Source organism: Pantherophis guttatus, chromosome 4, assembly GCF_059756535.1.
Source record: "Pantherophis guttatus breed Tessera chromosome 4, ASM5975653v1, whole genome shotgun sequence".
Taxonomy (NCBI): domain Eukaryota; kingdom Metazoa; phylum Chordata; class Lepidosauria; order Squamata; family Colubridae; genus Pantherophis; species Pantherophis guttatus.
Genome location: NC_142066.1, coordinates 127,117,012 through 127,140,009, shown reverse-complemented (window position 1 = coordinate 127,140,009; position 22,998 = coordinate 127,117,012). Strand labels below are relative to the sequence as shown.

Genomic DNA, 22,998 nt, shown 5'->3' with positions numbered 1-22,998 from the left:
TTGTGTTTGCACTTGTCTATAATGAAGTTTTAATATAAATATGTTCACTTTTATATTGTAAGAAGAAAGAATCTGATCTCAAGCAATCCAAAACATGGGTGCTTAACAATTCTCAGAAATATAACTCAAAATATTGCACCAGCTAATTAACTTACAAGTACCTTGACAGTTAATTGACTTGACCTCACTTTCTAAAACGATCGATGATGTATTACATCTCCTGAATAAAATGCATTTGCTAGAATGATAATTATTTTCCAGAAAGATGTGTGTGCCAGACATTACCTGGTCTGTTATATCCCTCACTATGCTATTGTTTTGTGGGATGAATTTAAGATATTTTATATTCCTGGGATGCTGACTTTTATCCTAGACATAAGATATAACAGAATAATATCATTACATTTATCTATTTAGCAGCAGTTTCATAGCTCAGCCAAATTAGTTTTCACCCCATTTTTTATTCATCTTCTTTTTTCTATCTATTGCATGTTCTTCTATTCTTTTCTACCTGTTAATAACTTTATTTTAATTGATTTCTCTACAAGGTTGAACAATGAACTATGTTCTAGGAATCCCACATGACTGCACTAAATTTCAGTTTTCTGAAAAAGGAACGCTAAGTAAATAATATGCTTAACATAGATTTTACAAAGCCATCACTCCATATCTGGAATTAGCCTCCCTTTGATGTTCATAACACAATCCGATTCACTTCTCATCATTGTCCATAAACCATCCTGCCACAAAATCATGGAACAAACCACAACAACTGCTTATTTTCAGCCTACTAAGTTCTTATTTTTTCCCCTTCTGGTTGTGATATTGCCATTGGGGTTTTCAGTTAATAACTAGCAGCAGTTCTTTTTGTAAGAGCAAACAAGATTCATATGGTCTGGTTACCAAGATGAGGAATTATTGGTCATAAAACCACATTTTCCAGAAATGGTAACTTGTAGCTTTCACATTCTTTCAATCATTTTGTTCCCTTTGCATGAAGTAGGTAAAATACTATTTCTTCCTCACTTGGTGATTCAACCCAAAATGGATTGTACAAATTGATTTGAAAAAAGTGCTCTAGATAGAAGATCATGTAATTAAAGTACTTATTTTTACTCAAGATCAAGTTAAATACTGCTCCCAGTTTCTACTACTTGTAAATGTATACATTTCTCTCCAATTGAAAAAATAACATCCATGATACAGAAAAGCTGGCTGTAAAACATCCACAAGATCTTTGATTAAATAATTCATTTTTTTTTTACTTATGCATAGTAAGGCATTTCATTTTAGATAGAATAAAACAGAACAGAATAAAACATTACAGATAGTCCTTGACTTACAACAGTTCATTTAGTGACCATTTAAAGTTAAATAGCACTGAAAAAAAATGACTTTTTCACATGACTGTTGCACCATCCCCATGGTCATGTGATCAAAATTCAGATTCTTGGCAATGGATTCATATTTATGATGGTTGCAGTGTTCTGGGGCCATGTGATCCCCTTTTGTGACCTTCTGACAAGCAAAGTCAATGGGGAAGCCAGATTCACTTAACAACCATGTTTCTAACTTAACAATTGCAGTCATTCACTTAACAACTGTGGCAAGAAAAGTTGTTAAATGGGGCAAAACTCACTTAACAAATGTCTCACTCAATTATGGTCGTAAACTGAGGACTACCTGTATTTCCTAGTCCAAATACATTTTTATTCGGTTATAAAGTATTATAAAAATACAAAATACAAAATCAAATAGGAGGATAGTGAAGGGGAAGAAAAAGTGAGGAAGGGAAGGGAAAGAAAAAGAAACATTGACCCGACTCTATCTGTTACAGTAGAATAAGGCATTAACAACAAATCACAACTTTTTGTTTTGTCATAAACTATCAGTCAATCTGTAAAACCCAAAATCAAAGTTTCATTCTTTCCCACATAAGCACGAAGTTCAGAAGCGGTTTCCATGTGGAAACAAAAATATTTATGTTCTTTTCTTTGGGCAGAGTAGTCAATTTTGCCATTTTAGCCAACTCCATTAGCTTCTGCAACCATTCTTCTACAGTAGGTATCCTTCCATTTTTGAGCATACAATAATCTTGCTGCTGTCAACATATATAGTAACAAAGTTCCAAACTTTTTCTCCAATTCTTTTTCCATTAGACCCAGGAGGAAAAGTTTTGGTTTCATATTTATCTCCATTTTCAGGATTTTCTGTATTAAAATATGAATCATAGTCCAATTTTTTTTTTGCTTTATCACATGTCTATTATAGAAGGTGAAAGGGCCTTTTTTGTTTTTACACTTCCAACATACATTTGACATACCTTTATACATCTTAGATAATTTATCTGATGTTAAATACCCATAATACATCATTTTGTAAAAATTCTGTTTTAGATTATAATTTAATGTAAATTTTAAAATCCTCATCCACATGTTTTTCCATCTGAAATACCTGTCTTTCCAAACATGTGAATATCAATTTGTATAATCAGTTCTTAAATCTGTGACTAATTTTTAAAATCTTACTCCAAGGCATTTCTTAATGCCTCTCTCCCATTTCCTACATGGAAGTCAGCTGAATTGAAGATGAAGTTAGCTGCTGATTTTAAAAATATCCTTCTCTGACATTTTAAAGGTGGCAGAACAGATAAATCTAAAAATCTCTATTCTTTCACTTATAGTATAACTCTGTGCTCTATATTTTCCATTTCCTGGGCATTATTCTTTTAATAATAAAACCAGCCCACTTTTACCTTCCTCACTAAAACTTTGAGCATTAAATTCAGATGAGCAATACTGGTTACTCATAGGTCAGCCAATGTGTTTGACAATGATTTGAAACTGAGTTTTTGTATCTTTATCCCTCACTTTCAAAACTTTAGCCTGCCGTCATCTACACCAGGGGTGTCAAACTTGCGACGCGCAGACGATGCATCACACACTGGCCCCAGCCACCCCTGGTTTAGCGAAGGGGGAAAAAATCACGATACATCATGTGATGACAACATGATGCCATGAGTTTGACATCCGTAATCTTCACTAATAATCAACCCAAGCTCATACTCATTTAGTCTCTGTGTTTTCCTGAGAAAGAGCATTCTGATTAGATCTACGTAAAAACCCCAGGGTTTAGTGTTCCATTATATTGGCTAAAAGAGATAGAAATTTTCCCAGGTGGATGAAGGGAAGATTGTAATGTTTGGCTGGCTGCTACACTCAGTTAATTATGCTGAGTTCTACTGAAATCAACAGAACTTCATTATGATTAACTATTCATATTGACTTCCATGAGACCCAATTTTAACTTAATTATTTTATTTTAGACATCTGGAAAATATCTGGTGATGGGGAAAAAAAACATATATGTTTCCCATCCAACCCCTGTATATGACACTGTGGTTCAAGACACACACATATTATTAATGATCACATTTATAGTTTGCTACAATTCAAATACTCTCAATGGCCTCTATGATATGAAAAATTAATGAAAACATCCATAAAATAGTCAGTGTAAATTATTTTAAATCAACATCATAAAATCATGAACAATAAATCATCTAGAAGAATCACATGGACAAATTATTTAGCATAGGGCATACAATGTCAAGGAAATCTACAAATGTTAGACTCAATATAGTCTTGGGAGCCTAGACTGCTACTTCATTCTGTTTGGTGCTTGTGTTCCTATTCTTGTAAACCTAATTTGTGGGGTTAACTAGTGGTGCTCTGGTTGCTGGCTCTTCCGGGTCCTCTGCTGGTCTCGCCTCACCTCACCTCACATTGCAATGCTTCACATCCAGCCAGCCCAGCTCTGCATTTCTGCACTCTGCACATAAGAATGCAGCTAGGTTCTCCACACCAAAGTGGTATTCACTTATCTACTCACAATATTGCATGCTTTCCTTTCCTTTTTCCTTTTTTAGTATTTTATTAGTTTAACAAAATATAAAATACAGAAATACAAAGAAAATAAAAATAATGGGGAAATAAGGGAGGAAAAGGGATAGAGGGAAAAGTGTAGAGGAAAGAGGAAAAGAAAAACATTGACCTCTGACTCCTTTTGAGGCAGAGAATAAAATAATAACATAAAACCTCAGCTTTCTATAACAGCAAACCTACCTAATAAGCAAAACCCAAAATCAAAGTTTCATTTTTTTCCAGCTCAAGCACAAGTCCAAAAGCAGCTTCCAAGTAGAAACAAAATTAATTGTGTTCTCTTTTTTAATCAAAGCAATCAATTTAGCCATCTTTGCTAACTCCATCAACTTTTGCAGCGATTAGTTCATTATGGGAACCAAAGTATCTTTCCATTTTCGTGCATAAGGTATTGCTGTCATCAACATATATAACATCAAATTCCATTTTTCTCCAATTTTTTAATCCATTAAATCTAAGAAAAGTCTCTAGTTTTATTTTTATGTTCACTTAAAAAATCTTCTGTATTAAGATATAAATCCTGCTCCAATATTTCTTTGCTTTGTCACATGTCCTACATAAGTGATAAAAAGTTTCTTCTTTACATTTACACTTTCATCGTTCATTTGAAATGCCTTTATACATATTCTTGACAATTTGTCTGATGTTAGATACCAATGGTATCTCATCTTACAAAAGTTTTCTTTCAAATTATAATTGAATGTGAATTGTAAACCTTTCGTCCGCATATTCTCCCATTGTTCAAGCATTATATTATATCCAAGTCCTTTGTCCACTGAATGATACAATGCTTTACATAGTCATTATCCAAGTTCAATTTCAGTAACAATTTTTATACCTCACCAATAATATGTTCATCATAGAGCTATGGATTTGATTTTGTGAAAAATGAATTGGAAATCACACAGTAGGATTTCCAATTCATTTTTCACAAAATCAAATCCATAGCTCTTGTTGCCTGGTTTAAATCTTCCTTTCACAATATTGCCTGCTTTCGAACTGCTGGGTGGACAGGACATGGACAAAAGGAAAAAGCAAAAACAAATATGAAAGGACAGAACGTTTCTCAACGTTGCAAACTTCAAGATGTGTGGGCTTCAACCCCACAGTTCCCTAGTCAACTCCTATGTTGGCTGTGAAATTCTAGGAGTTGTAGTTCATTCATCTTCAAATTGCCAAAGTTGAGAAACACTGAAATAAGAGATAATACAAATCATGAAGTCAATTTTAATACTCTTTGAAAGAGCTCAGTGTTTAAAAGCCATCAGGGAGGGGCATTATTATCTCAATAATTGAAGAGGGACAATTGTGCAGATACCCAGATGCCAGGCTATAAACGGCTTTATAGGTTATATAATGGCACTTTAGATTGTAGTCAGAAATCAACTGGCAGCTAGCATAGGACCTGCAATATGGCTGTTATAGCATATATTGTCAACATCAGGCACTGGTTAATACATGAGGCATTACATTCTTGATCATTTCCAAATAATGTTTATAGTGGTCTCATGTACAGCACATTACGTTAGTTTAACCAGAGGTAATAAGTGATCTCTGGCAACCAGATCCTCTTGAATTAGGTAAAGCTGAAATTGGCCAATATAGCCCTAGCTGTAAAGTCTTTGGTGCTCTTGGACCTTGGTTGGTGACTGTAGAAAGTTCATCACCTGACTAGGTAATATCGTCACTGCTCACTGATATTATGTTAGGAGCCTGGTGGTGCAGTGGACTAAACTACTGCTAAAGTAGTATTTAGTTGCCAGCTGTCTGCAATTACTGTGAGTTCAATTCTCACCAGGCTCAAGGTTGACTCAGCCTTCCATCCTTCTGAGGTAGGTAAAATGAGGACCCAATTTGTGGGGGCAATAAACTGACTTTGTATAAAATAGAACAGTGGGGGGGGGGCAAAAGCCCTACTAAGCAGGTATATACAAAAGTATGAAGGCTATTGCTTAAAAGCATTGTAAGCTGCCCTGAGTCTCCGGAGAAGGGCGGCATATAAATCAAACTAATAAATAAATAAATAATAAATTCATTGGATAATGAAATATCTGCAGCTAAATAAGTAAGCTCAGAGAATACCAAGGACTCCGCAATTCAGCTCTGAGTTACAGTTTTTTTCTTCTATTTTAGCCACAGCTTTCCTTTGCTGTTGGTTCTAGATCCATGAATTCAGAAAAACTCCTAAATCATAAACCTGATATTTCATAAGAAGAGCAAACTCATTCATAGATCAAACAGGCAGAAGACAAATCAAACAAACAACTCTTATTAAGGCTCAAGTTCAGTGCTTGCATCCATATATGTGCGTATATATACTGCTAAGGCACCTTTATTATGAAAGTTGATTTTTACTACTTAAGGATTTGGTTATCAATACATCAACCTTGTTTGACATACTCTGAATTTGGGGGCTCAGGGCTACAACTAAAGGCTGAGATGATTCAGTGGACTTTTCAATTAATTTTCACAGCTATGCTATGAAGAGGGGAGGTTGGCAAGATTTAGGTGTTAACCTGGTAACACTAGCAGAGTAGCAATTGTCATTCACAGACTATAAGAGAATGAACAGAGGAGATTATGTATAGCCAGAGAAGTCATTAGGAGCACACTTTGCCACCTGTCATTCTCTTCTGCCTTGGTAGAAAGTTGTTGATATGATTGTCTTCAGCCCATTTGAATTCTGGACTTTTTTCTATCATCTAAAAAATATAATTTTAGAGTAGGGTTAGCTCATCTGCAAATCCACAGTTTATTTTCTAATCTTTAAAAGGTCAGTTTTCAGGTCATTTTAATAAATATAGTCCAATTCTAACTCTTTGTCCATACTTCATCTCTCCCATTTTTTCTGAAATTAAGTTTCTAGACAAACAGTTGGGCAAATAATTATTTCTTTTTTCTTCCAAATTGTCTCTTGCTACAGACATTTTTATAAGATATGTTAGTGATCCATATCTATCCTGATTCTAATTCATTCTTTTTAGGATCAATCCATACTGAACCATCCACCAAGTTAGATATTTCAAAGGCTAAGTTTAATAAGGCTAGCCTTTTATATATGGCTTCTTGTCCACTTCTTCAATTAACAACACCTTATTAGGCTGATTTGAGGCTTCATTTTTAATTTCCACCAAATTCAGTTCTGCTTGAAAATGATATATATATACCCTCAGGCAGTCACTTTCACAGCATATGCATATGTATAGTATATGCTTTATTTGTAGTTTTCCTTTAACAACCAACATATTTTGTGGACAGAATAGTGGGTCAACGTATTTTTTACACAGTGCTAAAAACAACAACAATAATAATACAATTACATATACATAGTTTTTATCTACCAACTTCTAACCTTAATATGCTCATTATAATTATAATATATTCTTTTGTGTATCAATATATACAATACTGTTTTCCCAATTTGTACTTATCCCCCCCCAACTTGTTAGTGTTTTTCCATAGTCACCTCTTTAAATAGTACTATTCTCTCTTTATGATTCTTTATTGCTTTCTCCAAAAATATATTTAAACATCAATTACATTTCTCCATACAATATGTTTGTTGACCCCTGTTAAATATTTTAATATTTTAAATATTACTCAAAGTTCCACCATATTTCCAATATCTCAGTTTTCTATAAACACGAATAAAACCAATTATTAATAAGATTTAATCAGTCCCAGAATTATATCTCTAACCCCTGAATTTGTAGTCCTTGAAAGCTATAAATTCCAGTATATTTTTTGCACATTGTTAATCATAATAATACATTTAAATATACCTAATCATGGTCTTCCACCACCTAACCTTAGTATATTTGTGGGTTATAATAATTCTATTATATATCTGTACATATGTTACTATTTTCCCAATTTATACTTTTTAATACAGTCACAATATTGCAAGATATTATATCTCTATCAGTCATTTCTCAGCCTTTTTTAGAATTTATTGACTTTTTGCTGATTCTTTTATATTTCTCTCTTGGGATCCTATCTTTCTTTCTAACACTTTTGCATAGACTGAATGTTCCCTCTCCCTTATCCCTTATTCCCTTCTGCTGCATAATTTGGATACCCATCCATAATCCTTTCATCATTTTTGGAAAATCTTCCTTTTTTTCTTCTGTTCTATTGTTAAGTACTTAAGGAATTATCTATTTGATTCTTAGTATTTATTGTTACTATCTTTTCAGTGTTTTTGTTTTCTTGTAACTTATTTTGATTTGTCTCCTCCACCACTTCTTCTAATTTCTCATCTGTCTTCTGAATATTATGTTCCTCTTTTCCCACCATTTGTTGAGGGTCTTCTACACTCACATTTTTATCTTTGAACAATCCCATCATCTCCTTATGATTCTTTGTCACATTTTCATAAATACTTTTAACCTAATCATAACATTCCTTCATAGAACTTTATTGTCTCCTGCTGAGGCATTTTGTACCAAATTAATGTATCAAAAATTACTCATAACATCTCTAATATTCCAGTATCCCAATATCTAAAAACTCAAAAAAGTCAATTATTAATAAAATTTAATCAATCCCAGAATTATATTTCCAAGTCTCTCAGCTTTCTAGTCCTTAAAAGCTATAAATTTATACTTTACAGTCTTTATAATTTTCCGTTTACACCTTTTCAATTGTCCAAATTTTAAAGTCTTGTTTGTCTTTTCTTCTTTTTCTCTTTTTTTTCTTTTGCCTCATAGGATGATCTATCAAGTGATGTTAGTAAACCAAATCCAGCTTGGCCCACCAGGTTTCCTAAAGTCTTTCAAATCCACCTTTCAATGAACAGTTTCAATAAAGTTTTAGTGTTTACAATTCAATTTGCCTTAAAGATCTTCAAACAGCTCACTAAATATTTCCAAGCATCCAAACTGCCTACTAAGATAAAGCCAAGGTCAAATAGCCTTCCAGGTGTTGTTTACTTTCTCTCCTTTTATCACTTTCACTTAAATTTCCCATGTTGCAGTAATTTTCTTCCTCCAGTAGATGGCTCCTCTGCTCCGAATTCCAGCATTCAACAGTGTAAAAGTCAAAACAGCTGATTGTCAAGCAATCAAGGGAGTTAAAAATAGAGTTTAGAAAATCAATTTCTTCCGATACACCATTGGAAGATAGAATAATATTAAAAGTAATGGAGTGTGCAGAGATGGATAAACTCACGAAAGAAATGCAAGAAAAAGAGGAAACAGATTACTACCTGGTATGGCAAAAATGGTACAATTGGCTGGAGAAAAGGAAAATAAAACAAAAATAGGATCACACTAAAGGAAATGGACTAATTAGACAGGAATTGAGTACCAACTAAGAAAACAATAAATTAAAAAGAGAATTCAAAATATCGTTATATAACTAAAGGAGTAGAAATATACATAAATATAGTTTACCGATATGACTATCCAAAATGCAAGTCGATCTATGTTTATTTGTTGTGTATGTTGTATATTGTCATATTTGTACTTGTTTGTTTTTCTTTTTTAACTAAATAAAAATTATTTTTAAAAAAAGAAAATCAATTTCTCCCAATAATCACTTTTCATAATATTGTTCAACTTTTTCCAGGCTTTCTGTGTTTTAAAACATCCTTTAGATATTTCTTTTGCATTTTAGTCTTTAATCTTTCTCTTTAGTTTTTAGTTTTTAATCCTTCTCCATAAGTCCAATCACCACTTTCTTAATGTTTGGAGATTGTTTTTTGGAATTTTTTACTTTGGTTAAATCTCTAAGGTAAAGGTTGGAAGTTATCTCACCCAGTTTCACTGCTCTGTCCATGGACCACTCCAGCACAAAATCTTAGTGTCCCAGTTGTCCCAGCTTTTGGCTGACCAAAATGGTCATTGTCCCTGCTGCCATTTGGGAGAGCTTTCTTCGGATCAACAAAGAAATTGTGGTTTCCTCATGATTGATGAAGCACCTTTCCTTTCTTTACCACCTGTCCAGGGCAGCTTGACCCCATAGGGTCTCCCGGCAAGCAGTTGCTGGCTGCATTTCATGGAGCCTGGCAGAACTCTACTATTTTCCGGCCATTCCCACTGTGACGTCAACCGGCGGTATATCTATCTATCTATCTATCTATCTATCTATCTATCTATCTATCTATCTATCTATCTATCTATCTATCATTATATTTTAAATCTGCTTTTATATTTTTAAAATGATTTTAACTGCATTTTAATTAATGTGTGTGTTACGTTTATATTCTTATGCTTTCTGTCTTCATTCCATAGAATGTGTCTAAGGTATTTATTACATTTGTTTGTTTGCTTGTTTGTTTGTTTGCCTGTATGAGTGCAGACCTTCTGTGGGACCAGTGGTGGGATTCAGCTGTTTCTGGTTGGTTCAGGAGACCACAAGTGAAGGAATGACCACTCTCTACCAGCTGGCCTGAGCCCGCCCACCCACTCTGTCAGATTGTGGGAGTGCCTGGCTTCCCAGCCACCCCCCAACCGATTGGAATGGCAGCAGCAGCTGTCCTTGTCCCAGAAACACCACAAAGCTTCTGTAGCCTCGTGTTGTGCTACCTGGCTGCCTTGGGAGTGAGAGGGAATAAATAGGCCATCTGGCAGCCCAAAGCATCCCTTGCTTTGCTGTCCCGCATCCGCTCTTACAAGTTTCACTGCCTTTTCTCTTTCCATGTGGCCCTCCTGATCTGCAGCGTCTTCCTTAGACAAGGGGAGCCGAGAAAAGGCAGTGAAGGTGGGAGAGCAAACAAGTGAGTGAACCTTTGCCTGCATGCTAGCCTCTTTATTCCCCCTCATTCCTGAGGCAGCCGTCTAGAAGGCAGCGGCAGCAGACGTGGCTGCCTTTTCTCTTGCTGCTTTTCTCTTTGAGACTGAGGCTCCCTACAGGTGATAGTGCTGTGCATCAAGTGGAGGGGCGGCCATTGAGTGAAAAGAAGAGCAGAAAAAAAAGTGGAGTGGAGGGGGCAGGGCAACTGAAACCCTTGCCCCCTGCATGCGTGCCTCCTGGGATTTGCCTGTATACACTGCCTCTAAAGTGGTGAGTTAAAAAAACAAGGTGAGGGAAGAAAAAAAAAAGGTGATCTGTCAGGGCAAACCAAGCAGCCTGGCTGTTTCAGGATTTAACCCTGTGATACAGGCAATGCCATGTGCTCTTGCTGGCCTGGAAGGGAGCAGGAGGGGGGAAGAGCAGAACAAATGCCTAGAATGCGGGCCTAGATCCCACCTGCTGCCGCCGCAGGATGAATCCTCCAGGAGGACGTGTGCTGTTTGGCCACTTTTGCTTCCCCTCCGTTAAAGCTGGTGCCTTGGGAAAGAGAAGAAGGGAAAGTCTTGAGACCCACAGATGCCACAAGGGGAATGGCAAGCTGGAGGAGGAGGGAACAAGAAGAAGCAAGCAAGACTGCAACAAGAGGGGGGGAAAGAGAAAGGGGCAGTTGTGATGTTGGCACTCAGGGCTGCAACATGTCCTCAAACCCCTTCCTGTGCTGGGGAAGTGGACGGCTCTCTCCTCTATCAGGCTTGTGTTTGTGCACGTGCACATGCGCATGCGCATGCACACACACAACACACACACACATGAGAGAGATGAGAAAGAGAGAGAGGGAGAAAAAGAGATGACAGAGAGAGAGAGAGAAAGAGACACTCACACACACACACACACACACACACACAGAGATACCTGTTTAAAAGAAAATACAGGGAGCTACAAAACCTGGGGAGGCATGGCTGGGGAGGGGTCATGTGACTGGGTGGGAGTGAGTGATGTCCAATTGGCTGTGCCCACCCAGTCACATGACCACCTAGCCATGCCCGCCCAGTTACATGCCCACCTAGCCACATCCACCTAGCCATGCCCACCTCGCCACGACCACAGAACCTGTTGTTAAATTATTTGAATCCCACCACTCTGTAGGACCCACCTTATTGAGCATTATCCACCCTGAAATTAGATTGGTCATTGTCCCTTTTGATATTTTGAAAGGTTCCCAAGACTCAGTTGTGTTACTAGGCCTGCAGTTCTCAAAGAACTGGATGGAGTTGGCCAGATGACTCTTTGGTTGAGAGGATCATCTTTTGTTCTCCATTTATTTATTTATTTATATTTTGAATTTTTAGGATATTTTTTACTATTTTTATATTTGTTTTCACAGTTTGACTCTTGCTGTGATTGCCCAGGGTCACCTTTGGTGAAATAGGTAGATATAAAAATTTAATTAACAAATAAATAAATAAAACGAGTCCACTTTACCCTAATCACCATCAAAGTAAAAGCTAAGTTTTCATTACATCAGCTGAAAAGCTTGAAACCCTTTTCTCCAATTCCTTTGATGGTTAACATAGAAGAGCTACAAAAGGCAGAACATGCTGTTCTAATTAAAGTAACCTTTCTGCTCTTAAGAGTTTTCTCAGGAGTTTAACTTATTAACTTATAGTATATTCTAAATTATATATATTTGTTTCCAAATGTGCTGAGACTGTGGCACAAGTATTTTGATACTAGAAGAATCTATGTGCTTTTCTAAGGACTGAGCTCCTTTAATAACCATTAGCTCTGTTATCTGAATACTTTTTACTTTCTCCTCTTCTCTGAACAAATCTAATTCCTGATGCTGGCAAATGTTCATTGATTTCTGCTGTATTATATATGCTTAGTAATTGCTTACCATTTTGTCTTTTTTCTTATCCTCTGTTACTTTAACTATGTTCTAATCATTCCCGGGAAGGTGACTTTGAAAGTTCTGTCATTAGTTTCAGGCCAATATTTTCATAGCAATTACTTTAAGTGCTTCTCCTGTCTTAGTCTTGGCACACAGGAAATAGAAGGAATGCATATCCAACTCAACAAATGTATGTTATATGGGTCCATGACTGTCAAATAAATATCTTAATGCACAGACAAAAACATGGAGAATTACATATACCAAACTGATGGATTTTTATTTTTGGAGCTATTTGTTCTGAGACAGAATTTCAGTAAATGCTAATATAATGAGCCAGGCTCTCAGAACAGCAGTGCCAAACCTCTGAGAGGACATGGAAACATGATACTTCTTTCAGAAGGTTTGAAGAGGTACTACGATCTTAGTATTTTGGAATTATTATAAAATGTAATTATTTAAATTTGCACTATCTGCTAATATCCAGAGGCTCCTAATTTACAAAACTCTTACTATGAATTGCCTGGAATCTTTGTTCTGATGCTTAATTTTGTATTACCAACTCAGAGTGGACTGGAAGATCATGACCCAGTGTCTTGTGGAAGTAAGGAACTTCATGGATCAAAATGAACTGAAATAAGATTGCTGCTAGATAGAGTTGCTGGTTTGTAGATGATTGATTTGTTTCAATTCAAATCAGCAGCTTGGCTCTAGATGGAATAATGGTCACCTTTACAGAGCAGATCCATACCTTAAAATCATCCTGGACTTGGAGCTACTGCTTGAGCAATAGATGAAAGTCATGGCTAGAGAAGGTAATACAGTAGATGATGCAAATCCTTTTGGAGCGCTTTGCAATACTGATTTGTGACTTGAGAGTAAGCAAAAGAACATTCTAGGTGTTTTCATTCCTGGTGTACAGCTGAAAGTAAACACATATATAGTTATTTCTAAGACTTCTGGGTGAAAAACGAGGGACTGAAGACAGTTGAACTAAAAATGGAGTTGAGATCACAGCAGACTGAAATAATCAGATTTTAATGATTTTATTGACAAAAGATATGGGATGAAAAAATCATTTGTTGTATTTTAAGAGAATGTGATAAGTTGCTAAAATTGTTTTTACTTGTGATAAAGAAGAAAGTTATTTCTTTGTATATTTATTTTCTTTTTTACTATATTCCTATTCTTTTTCTTTTTTAAATTGACAGTATATTAGTTTTTATCTTTTTAATTGTAATTTTAAATAAAGTTACTATTCAGAAAAATACAATTCCTTCCAGATATACTGCTGCAATGCTTTATATAAATCTGATTTTGAAGACCACTGTTACTGGTTCATTATGTAATGACCTAATCATTGACAGAAGGAAATAGGTTCAGCTTCATGATATTTTTGCAGCACTTGTTATTAAGAGACTTGTGGGTTCAATTATGATTGCCGGCTCAACTTTTAAAGCCATACCTGATTTGGCCTCTCTTTATTTGGATGATCATTTCTCTTGCTAAGATTACCCTATTCATTCACCTCAAAAAGGGGTTCTCTGGCCATTCCCCCCCAGTTGCTTCTCTCAGTGAGGTTAAGTAACAGAAGCCCAGAGATATACCTTCTTGGTGGTGATATCAATAAACAAGACCTTTAGAGATTGTACGTGTGTTTGCTTTCAGTTGTGGCATTTCACATTCTCAAGATATAGTAAAACCTTTCTCATTTTATTTAATCGTTTTATAGTGCTATTAAAACTTACTACTCTGTTCGAACTTACTATAGGCCTTCAGTTAAGCATCTGTGTTTTCTTTATAGGCAAGACTTTCAGTCTTGGGTACTCATAAACAAGTCTATTCATCACCCAATGCTACCTTGCTCTTTGAGTTATATTTCAATAATAAAACAAATGGCTGCACTGAATGTTCAGCTGAACATCTTGACCTTTGCCCATTTTAGAGGCTTTCTTTTCTTTCTTTTAGGAGGACCTGTTAACGATAAAGTCCCAGTGAGCAGCATATACCTGTTTTCTCTGTCTTTTAGCTGTTAAATAGCACTTATGAAGTTTCCCTCTTCTTGTACACTGATCTAACTTGAACATCATTTAAAGTGATGCATGTCTCTTTCTGAAAGAAGATATTCTTCCCCAACACATTTTTATGAGATTTGTTGAGATATCTCATAAAAGAACAGATATCAGCACATTTTTTTTTGAAAAAAGAAAATGGACCTTTAATTTATTCTTATGTTGCTAAAGAAAATAGTGAATTACTGTCTTGAGACAGTGGTTTAAGTGACTTGGGAGTGGGACTAGCTGAAGAGGTAGGAGCAATGAGGAGAAAATGAACATAGCAGCTTTCCATTTAGAAGTTAGGGTTGTTTTTATGTGTGTGAAGCAGGTCAAGTAATTTAGGCTTCACCTAAATCTTCATCAAAGTGAAATGCTTTGCATAGTTTTTGAGCATGCTTTACTCTCTCAGAATGCTATAAACATGATTGTTTCTCAGGATATTTTATTTATTTATTTTATTTGTCAAGCATATATAAGATGACAGATAAAGAGTATAAACATGATTTTGAATACATGAAAAGGATACGAGTAAAAATAGACATTAGGACAGGGACAATAGGCATGCTGGTGCTCTTATGCATGTCCCTTATAGACCTCTTAAATAAAAACCTCATAAAATAACTTGTATTTTATGTTCTGATTTTTTTTTGCCAATGTGCAAGACAGAGCATTTGTTGGTTGAGATTTGAAGTTGCCACTTGTTTGACCAATCTGACATATAGTCAAGATCTTTTTGAAGGGTAGTAGCATTGTCAGTGGTGTTGAATAGTTTTACATCATCAGCATACATCATACATGTCTGTGGAGAAAACATACTTTCCTTTGAGGGATGGCAGCTGTGAAATTAAACACATTCACCGGTAACAAACTAATATGATACTTTAAAAAGGCAAGGTAGATGATTAAAATTAGTGTCCTATTTATAAAAGTGTCTATACCACTGTTAGCTTATAAGAAATGGTACTTTAAGCAACATTGGGGCTTCCGGTAATCTAAAAGAGTCCTTGTGAGCTATGAGGAATGAAACTGGCTCTGAAAATCTCCCAAATAATGGCAATTGACTCAGAAAGATGGGAGTGAACATTTACTGTATATTGGAACAAAGACCTATAAGAGGCTTTGACTCTTATTTTTTATAATACAGATTTTCTATGCATATATGGCTTCATTCTTGTTTGCAATAAGAAATTAACTTTATTACATTTATGATCCTTCTGCCAAGTAAACTAGTTCCTGGATCAGGAATTAGTGACTGGGGGGAGGCTAATTTAGCCTGTAGGTGAAGACTGGCATGAGTCAAGATTTACTCCCGTTGACTTCAGTGGCACCTATATGTGATTTTCTAGCAATAATGTGCAACTTCCCAGCCTAGTCTGCATGTCTGAGATTTCCTGGTTGTTCCCTATCTCTCCCTCCTGGTCTGATACTACTTAGTTTTTTTTTTTAAGATCAGCCAAAGTTAATTAAGTGCTGCTGCCAAACTGATCATGCACAAGAGATAGTTGGATAAATTGCAACTTGACCTCTCCATCTGTTCATGCAAATACCTTGAATGGGAATTCTTGATTTTTAACATTTGGGAACTGGTGTCCAGTAGTTATTCCTAAGATTTCTATAAGAACTTGAAAAAAAATGTCCATGGGGGAATGTATATCAATAAAACAATAGGCTTGATGATTGAAATCTGGGTTAAGTAAGTTTTGCTGTTTCAAAAGAATAAATCATGGATTTGGCAGTGTTTTGTTTTTTTTTTAACTTGGAGAGGAATTATGTGGAAGAAAGGGGCAACCAGGGTGGAGTTTTCTTTGTCTGTCCTTCTGAGCTCTATTAACTGCTGCTGCTGAAGTTAAGAAGTTGTCCTCCTTGACTATCTATTCCTTTTATTCAGCATATTGAAATAAGTCATGCCTCTTATTCAGCTTCTGAAATGCAAGCACTTGCTGAGCGATTGGAGGCTTAACAGTGCCATTACAGAAACTCTTTGTGAAAAACACAGTTTTATAAGCACTGTCACTCCAGTGACAAAGGAAAATGAGCTATCTAGTCGACAGATTCTTCAGTTCAAGCTTTACATATTCCAGGATAGTGAAGCTGAGTGCATATGTGTGCACACACACACACACACACACACACACACACACACACTTCTATTTTTGGATGTAGTTCTGAAGTGACTATTAGGATCACTGACATTTTAAGTCATAAATCTTCATTCTTGTTTTGATGTATTGCTATTTGCAGACATTCCTTAATGGAAGAAGAATAACACCTTAGTCCTAGGAGAAATAAGGCTTGCCTAAGCCCAATTCTGCTTATGTGCAGCTGATATACATATAAATAGAAAGAGTTGGATAGTTTACTCCATCAGCCTAACAGGAAAAAAAATGCAATGTTGGTTATAGCATAAACATAGGTAAGGGTGAACCTTTACATTCTCAGTGAATGCTTCTAGCACTGCAATGTGTTGTCTGTCCTGAAAACATATAGCTATGTTTTCAATATCCATGCAGAGATTACAATACCTAGAATAATCCCATACCCATAGAAATTAGCCTAACTCACAATAGATGGAAGGTGCATTTTTAGAGTGATTTCCATACATGAACCACCAGAAGCATGTAATGATATTTGTGTGGTACCAGAAAATTGGGATAGCTGAGTTGCATATTTTGAACTCACCATGGCCTCAGAAGGATGCAGAGTTAGGCTTATGTCTTTAGCATAATTCATAAATCTGCCCACATTTAATTTAAAGCATGCCTATGATACCAGAAGGGATGGTAAAAGACTGCAACAAGACCTGATCAAATATAAAGCAATGAAAGTAATTCAGATGGTGATACCAATTTAGACTGAGTCTTATTCCCAGAAGAGCATGCATATAAATAGTTTGGCTGCGCAGTTAGATGCTGGTGGAAATTCTGTTTGTCTTATAGTTCCCTGGAGACGCAAATAAGCAGCTCATCCTAGTGTGTACACTGGGATGGTAAGAAGATGCTAATGAAAACACCTTAAAATGTCAATAGCTATAAATAAATCATAATGTTTATAAATGCAGTTTAATTCCATATGCTATTTAATGAAAGCAGAATGGAGGCAGTTGACAAATATTGAAGCTGAGCGTGTATGAAATAGTAGGGCATGTTGTCATTTTACAGCATTACACTACAGCTCTGCTGTCTCTCGTTCTGTCTTTGTCATAATGTGGAATTGGCAGTCAACCTACATAACAAAGCCACATAAAAGCCATCTTCTGATTTCATTGATGGCACAATTGTAGCCTATTTTAAAGCATTTTATATTGAAAATGCAAGGCAACTATTAAAGTGTAATGGCACAGAACATCAGGAGGGGGGAACAGAAAAGGGAAAGCTTGTACCGGTTTCTCATTTATGGTTGATATTTATTGCCTTTTCATTCTTATGGTATGCCTCTAAGTCAATTGAAATGCAAGTGCTAATGAAACCTTTTCCATAACACATTCATTCTCTTCCTCCACCAAAATGAGTTTACAAGACAATGTAAATGACTTACATATATCTGCAGCTCAGGTTTTATTGTTTTAGGTTAATTTATTCTCTGTAATATTCTTAATGAAAGTAATGACTCTTACACTAGTTTGTATAGTCACATCCCACAATTTTATTAAATCATGCTGGGAAAATGCATATTGGCTGCCCTAAACATTTCTGAAGTTCTTGTGTTAGAACTCGTATATAAAGGCTGTCTCCCAGGCGATTATCAGCCCAGTATATTTGTTATCCTTTGTTCCTAATTTCAACTCACTGGCTCTGTTTACTGTAAGTAGCTTTTGAAGCTGAGGAAAGTTATGTCAGAGCTACTAGATTTTATCTCCCAAACAAAAGCTGAAATATAGAAAAGTTCCAGGAAGTAGATAGCAATATTGCAAATTTATGTTTTCTTTTCATTTGCATCAATCCAATTCCTCCAATAATGATAGTAATTTAAGAGCATTTCATTTTTACAAGAGAACCTTGCCCCTTCACAAACAACATATAAATTCATTGGAATATACAAAGCTGCAAAAGTAATAAAAGGATACTAGATTTCTTAGAGCTATCCAGATATATAGTTGTATATTTTGTGAACTTGGAAATAAACTTTCCATTGGACAACTGATTTTAATCATTATTAATCATTTCTAATGATTAGATTCATTTGCTGCTACGCTCCAGAAAATAAGGCATGTGTGTCCCTTATAGAAAATTCACCAAAAGAAAGACTTATGACCTCTTAAAAATCTCACAGATTTATGGTAGCATAAACTTCCAGGGGTTAGAGTCCACTTTATCATCTGAGTGACAGATATACAAGGCCTTTGCTTGACCTTTAGAGGCACATGAAAGCCATGCTCAAAAATGAAGGTGAGACCAGGACAAAGAAAAGGGTTGAATCTAGACAGATTCATTTGATTTTGATCTTCTCAATATCTTTAAATAAGCAAATAGATTTTAAGTTAAATAAGCAAAATAATAAGATTCCCCAATATTTTCACCCTTGTATCAAATTAAAAATCATGATTGGTAACAATTTTTGGAGTGGCCCTGGTGAGTTCTTAAGTTCTTAAAACAAAGTGATCCTTTTCCAGGCATTTGAAGAATTTCAAGATTGATTGAGAAGTAAGGAACATGGTTCTAAGAATTCCTGTAACTGAACTATTTCCTATTTAAAACTAATACATTGTCAAAATGTAGTAGGGTGCAGACAGCAGTTTCATGGAGATGTTAAAAAAATAGAGAGAACCGTGAGCCCTGCAGCATGCCACAAAGGAATGGCTGTGGTATGGCCATCTTGCTCTCTATCAACACAGTTGGATCTGGCCTTGAAGAAAGGAATTGAAGCAGTGCAAGACTGTGCTGCACAGCTCCAGCTCCCACAGTTGGTTCAAAAGGATAGTATGGTCATATGGTATCAAAAACTGCTGAGAAATCAAGAAGAGCAAGGATGGATATACTACTTCCATCCCACATCAGCCAGCAATCATCTACAAGTAAACCAATGCTGTCACTGTTCCATAAATAGGCCTGAAATTCAACTGAAAGGGCTCCAGATAATCTTTTTCATCTAGGACCCTTTGAAGTGGCAACACAACCACTTTTTCCACCACCTTCCCTCAAAAAGGGAAGTGGGAAACTGGATGGAAATTGCTAGGCAAGTGGGATTCTTAAGGAGGGGGATGGACCAAGGCTTCCTTAAATGGTCCTGGAAATACCTCATCCTGCATCAATATAGAACCCAGCTGCAAGTTGCTCTGCTGGATGCTTTTAGCAATCAGGAGGGGCTAAGATCTAATAAACAAATAATCACATTAACAGCCTTGAGGAACCTGTCCATTCTTCAGGACCAATGAAGTCAAACTAATTGCAGATGATTGAGTAAGTATGCTCCCTGGGCATCTCCAAACAACCTCCCTCTATGCTTGGAATCCAACTGAGTATGAATTCAAACAATCTTATACATAAAGTGTGACAAATTCCTCCAACCACCCCTGTAAATGTTCATTTGAACCTTCCTACCCATGGAAGGATCAGGTGAGTTTTAAATAGTGATGCTGGGTGGCACTCTGCAGATGCAATTAGTGCAGAGAAATAGTGACATTTCACAGCTCTTACCATGAGATAGGCCTTAATAGTGGTTCTAATCTGTAATTAATGGAACTCATTCTGGTGTCCTCCGTGGCACTCTAGCTGTCCTTTCATTCTTTTCAACACCTTCAACTTCTCTGTGGAGGAGTGGGGGGAATGACAGGATGATGAACCAAGAGAAGGGCCATGGGCATGATCCTGTCCAGGGCTCTGGTGATTTCTGGTTCTAGGCTGTGGCCCGAACTTTTGCAGGACTATGCAACCTAGTCCCTAGTCCAGCCCCCAAGGGTTGACCATTTGAATAGGCCTTCCTATAGAGGGGGGCAATGTTGCAAAATGTCAAGGACACCAGGATGTGATCTGACCATGACAGAGGGGATATGATAAATCCCCTACCAGATCACATTGCCACTGCTCTGACAAAAAGATCGTATCTGGAGTGTGTCCTGTTTTAATTTATCACATCCTGGATTGGCAGGGAAGAACATTTGTCATAATGGCAAAATACAGGCTGCAGTGTTATTGAAGTCTGTTGTTGAAGAGTAATGCATTTCTGACTGCAAACATAATGTTTTGGAAGACATAATAATGCTATTGTTTCTAAATCTTGCCATTTTTGATGCTAGGCCAGAGTCCATTTATTTGTTTATGTGGAGGCTGATCTTAAGTGGATAACAAAAGGACATTGTTGATAAGACTCTTCTGTCTTCATATAAGCAGATGAATAAGCCCTTGAAGGAGTATGGATGATGCTATTATTGAGGTTTAGCTGAAGGTATGTGAAAAGAAAATTAGCTTTTTATTTAATACCATGAATGTGCAAAAGAATGTGCAAAAGAATGGATAAAACATATAGCCAGCAGAATTCCTTCCCTGTGAGCTTTTAGGAGAAAAGAGAACAGTAAAAAGAAAAGAACAGATGAAGCAGAGACTGAAACTGCTAATAGTGCACAACAAAGAGTAAATAGGTATATGTGGCAGTAGGGAACATATAGGAAAGAAATGAAGATATTTTCAGTAGCAGCTTTTAAAGTACTGCTGCATGGCTACAATCGGCTACACTGATGGGTTTCTAAGCCATCAATGATCAAAGTTCCCCAAGCAAAAATGTCTATTTCTGAATGAAATATCTGTTTCAGTCTGCTGAACAGTAAAAATGTGTTATTATATCTTTTATAATTGTGATATTGATGTAGATATGTGCACTGTTAGGATATAATTCTCTCAGTGTTTTATTCTGTTTCTTTAAAAATGGAACAGAATCAAAATATTTATCCACCCAGGTCTATGAAGAGAAACTGCTAAGTACAACCTTGTTTATGGAACATACTGGGCACAATACACTATACAATTTCATAAACAATTATTGACTACATGTGGATTTGTGTGAAGAATATCTGTTTTACTGATGGCTGTTGGTCAGTGCTGTCCTATCACTGCCTATTGCTTCAGTGATCAAATTGTTCTGGAATATTAGCAAAAACTCAAAGTGGGCTCAAGCTACCAAAAGGTGAGAAGTGGGATACTTCCTCAAGAACTGTTAAATACCTTTAAAATGTTGGAAAGAAGTTCTGATGGAGAACATAACCAGAAAAAAATATAGGTCAAATGTGGGCCAGCTTAATCAAGAAGCAAAATCAGGTCCTTTCCCTTTCCCTTTCCCTTTCCCTTTCCCTTTCTCCTCTCTCCTCTCCTCTCCTCTTCACTCTCTTCCCTCTTCTCTCCTCTCCTCTTTCCTTTCCTCTTTCCTCTTTCCTTTTTCCTCTTTTCCCTTTTCTCTCTCCTCTCTCCTCTCCTCTCCTTTCCTTTTCAGATAAAAAGCTATATTTTCTGTATCAGTATTGGAAAGAAGCTCTGATGAACAACAAAACCACAGAAAACATAAACTGGATGTAGGCCAGCTTAATCAAGACACAAAAACAGATTTTGCAGTTCCTTTCTGTACAACAAGCTACATTTTCTATACTATACTTTCTTAACAAAGTATATTATGAACAAAGTACAAGCATTATGACAAACCTAGATGCATAAGATTATTCTCTTGGATTCTTCAATTAAAGCTTTAAATTCATTCTCCAACACACCCAAACATTTCCTATTCATTTTTCTTTTGTGTACTCTAGCTGGGCATTTTATTCCTCTCATTTGCTATTATATATGTCTGAGATCAGTTCCCCCTTTGCATTTTGTAAACTTTAGCTATTGGACTAATCTTTCACGTTCTTAAAAGAATGCTATGGTTCATGGCAGGAAGGCTATCTTTTTTAGTTTTATGATAGTGGATCATTTATATGGTACTTTTCAATGAAAATTTTCCATGTCACAATATGTTGCCTAAAAAGATAGATTCTTTTATTTTTGAATCTTTTTGGATGCAGAAATCAAGAACACCAATTTTGTAACAGCAGCAAGTGATTATTCTTTGAGTTTTGCTTGAGTTTATGATGCACATCCTTGTCTTTTTAAAGCTATCTTCCCCATGAAAGATGCCAGCCATACTTCCTGATTTCCTCCTTGAGATTTTTTTCTACCCCATCTATCATTCTGATAGCTCTTTTGCAATCAGGTTTTTGTTATACATCTCTTTATTTTATAATGTTCTTGATGCTGGATTTATCAGCTCAGTATAATTACTCCTACAAGTGCCACAATAAGTATCAATAGAGTTGGAAGAAAAACCTCACAGATGGTTTGGCATTTGGACAGAAAACCATTTTGCCTTTTATTGTGCATGATTTTTCCCCTTCTCTTTTCAGAAGGCACAGTTA

General features: G+C 36.1%; 1 long non-coding RNA gene across 3 annotated transcripts in view; it reads right to left on the bottom strand.

The window, feature by feature from the left end:
• The window catches only part of LOC132710151 (uncharacterized), a 68,549-nt gene that overhangs the window by 24,731 nt on the left and 20,820 nt on the right, over positions 1-22,998 (bottom strand). The window contains exons 2-4 of one of the 3 annotated variants that reach the window (XR_009620896.2): positions 13,319-13,489; positions 11,133-11,213; positions 6,210-6,643 (exon numbers count right to left, since the gene is read on the bottom strand). This is a non-coding gene — a long non-coding RNA (uncharacterized LOC132710151). Of the gene's footprint in view, positions 1-6,209; positions 6,644-8,460; positions 8,989-11,132; positions 11,214-13,318; positions 13,490-22,998 lie in introns of those variants that run through there. The other 2 variants (XR_009620897.2, XR_009620898.2) reach the window with 2 other exon arrangements.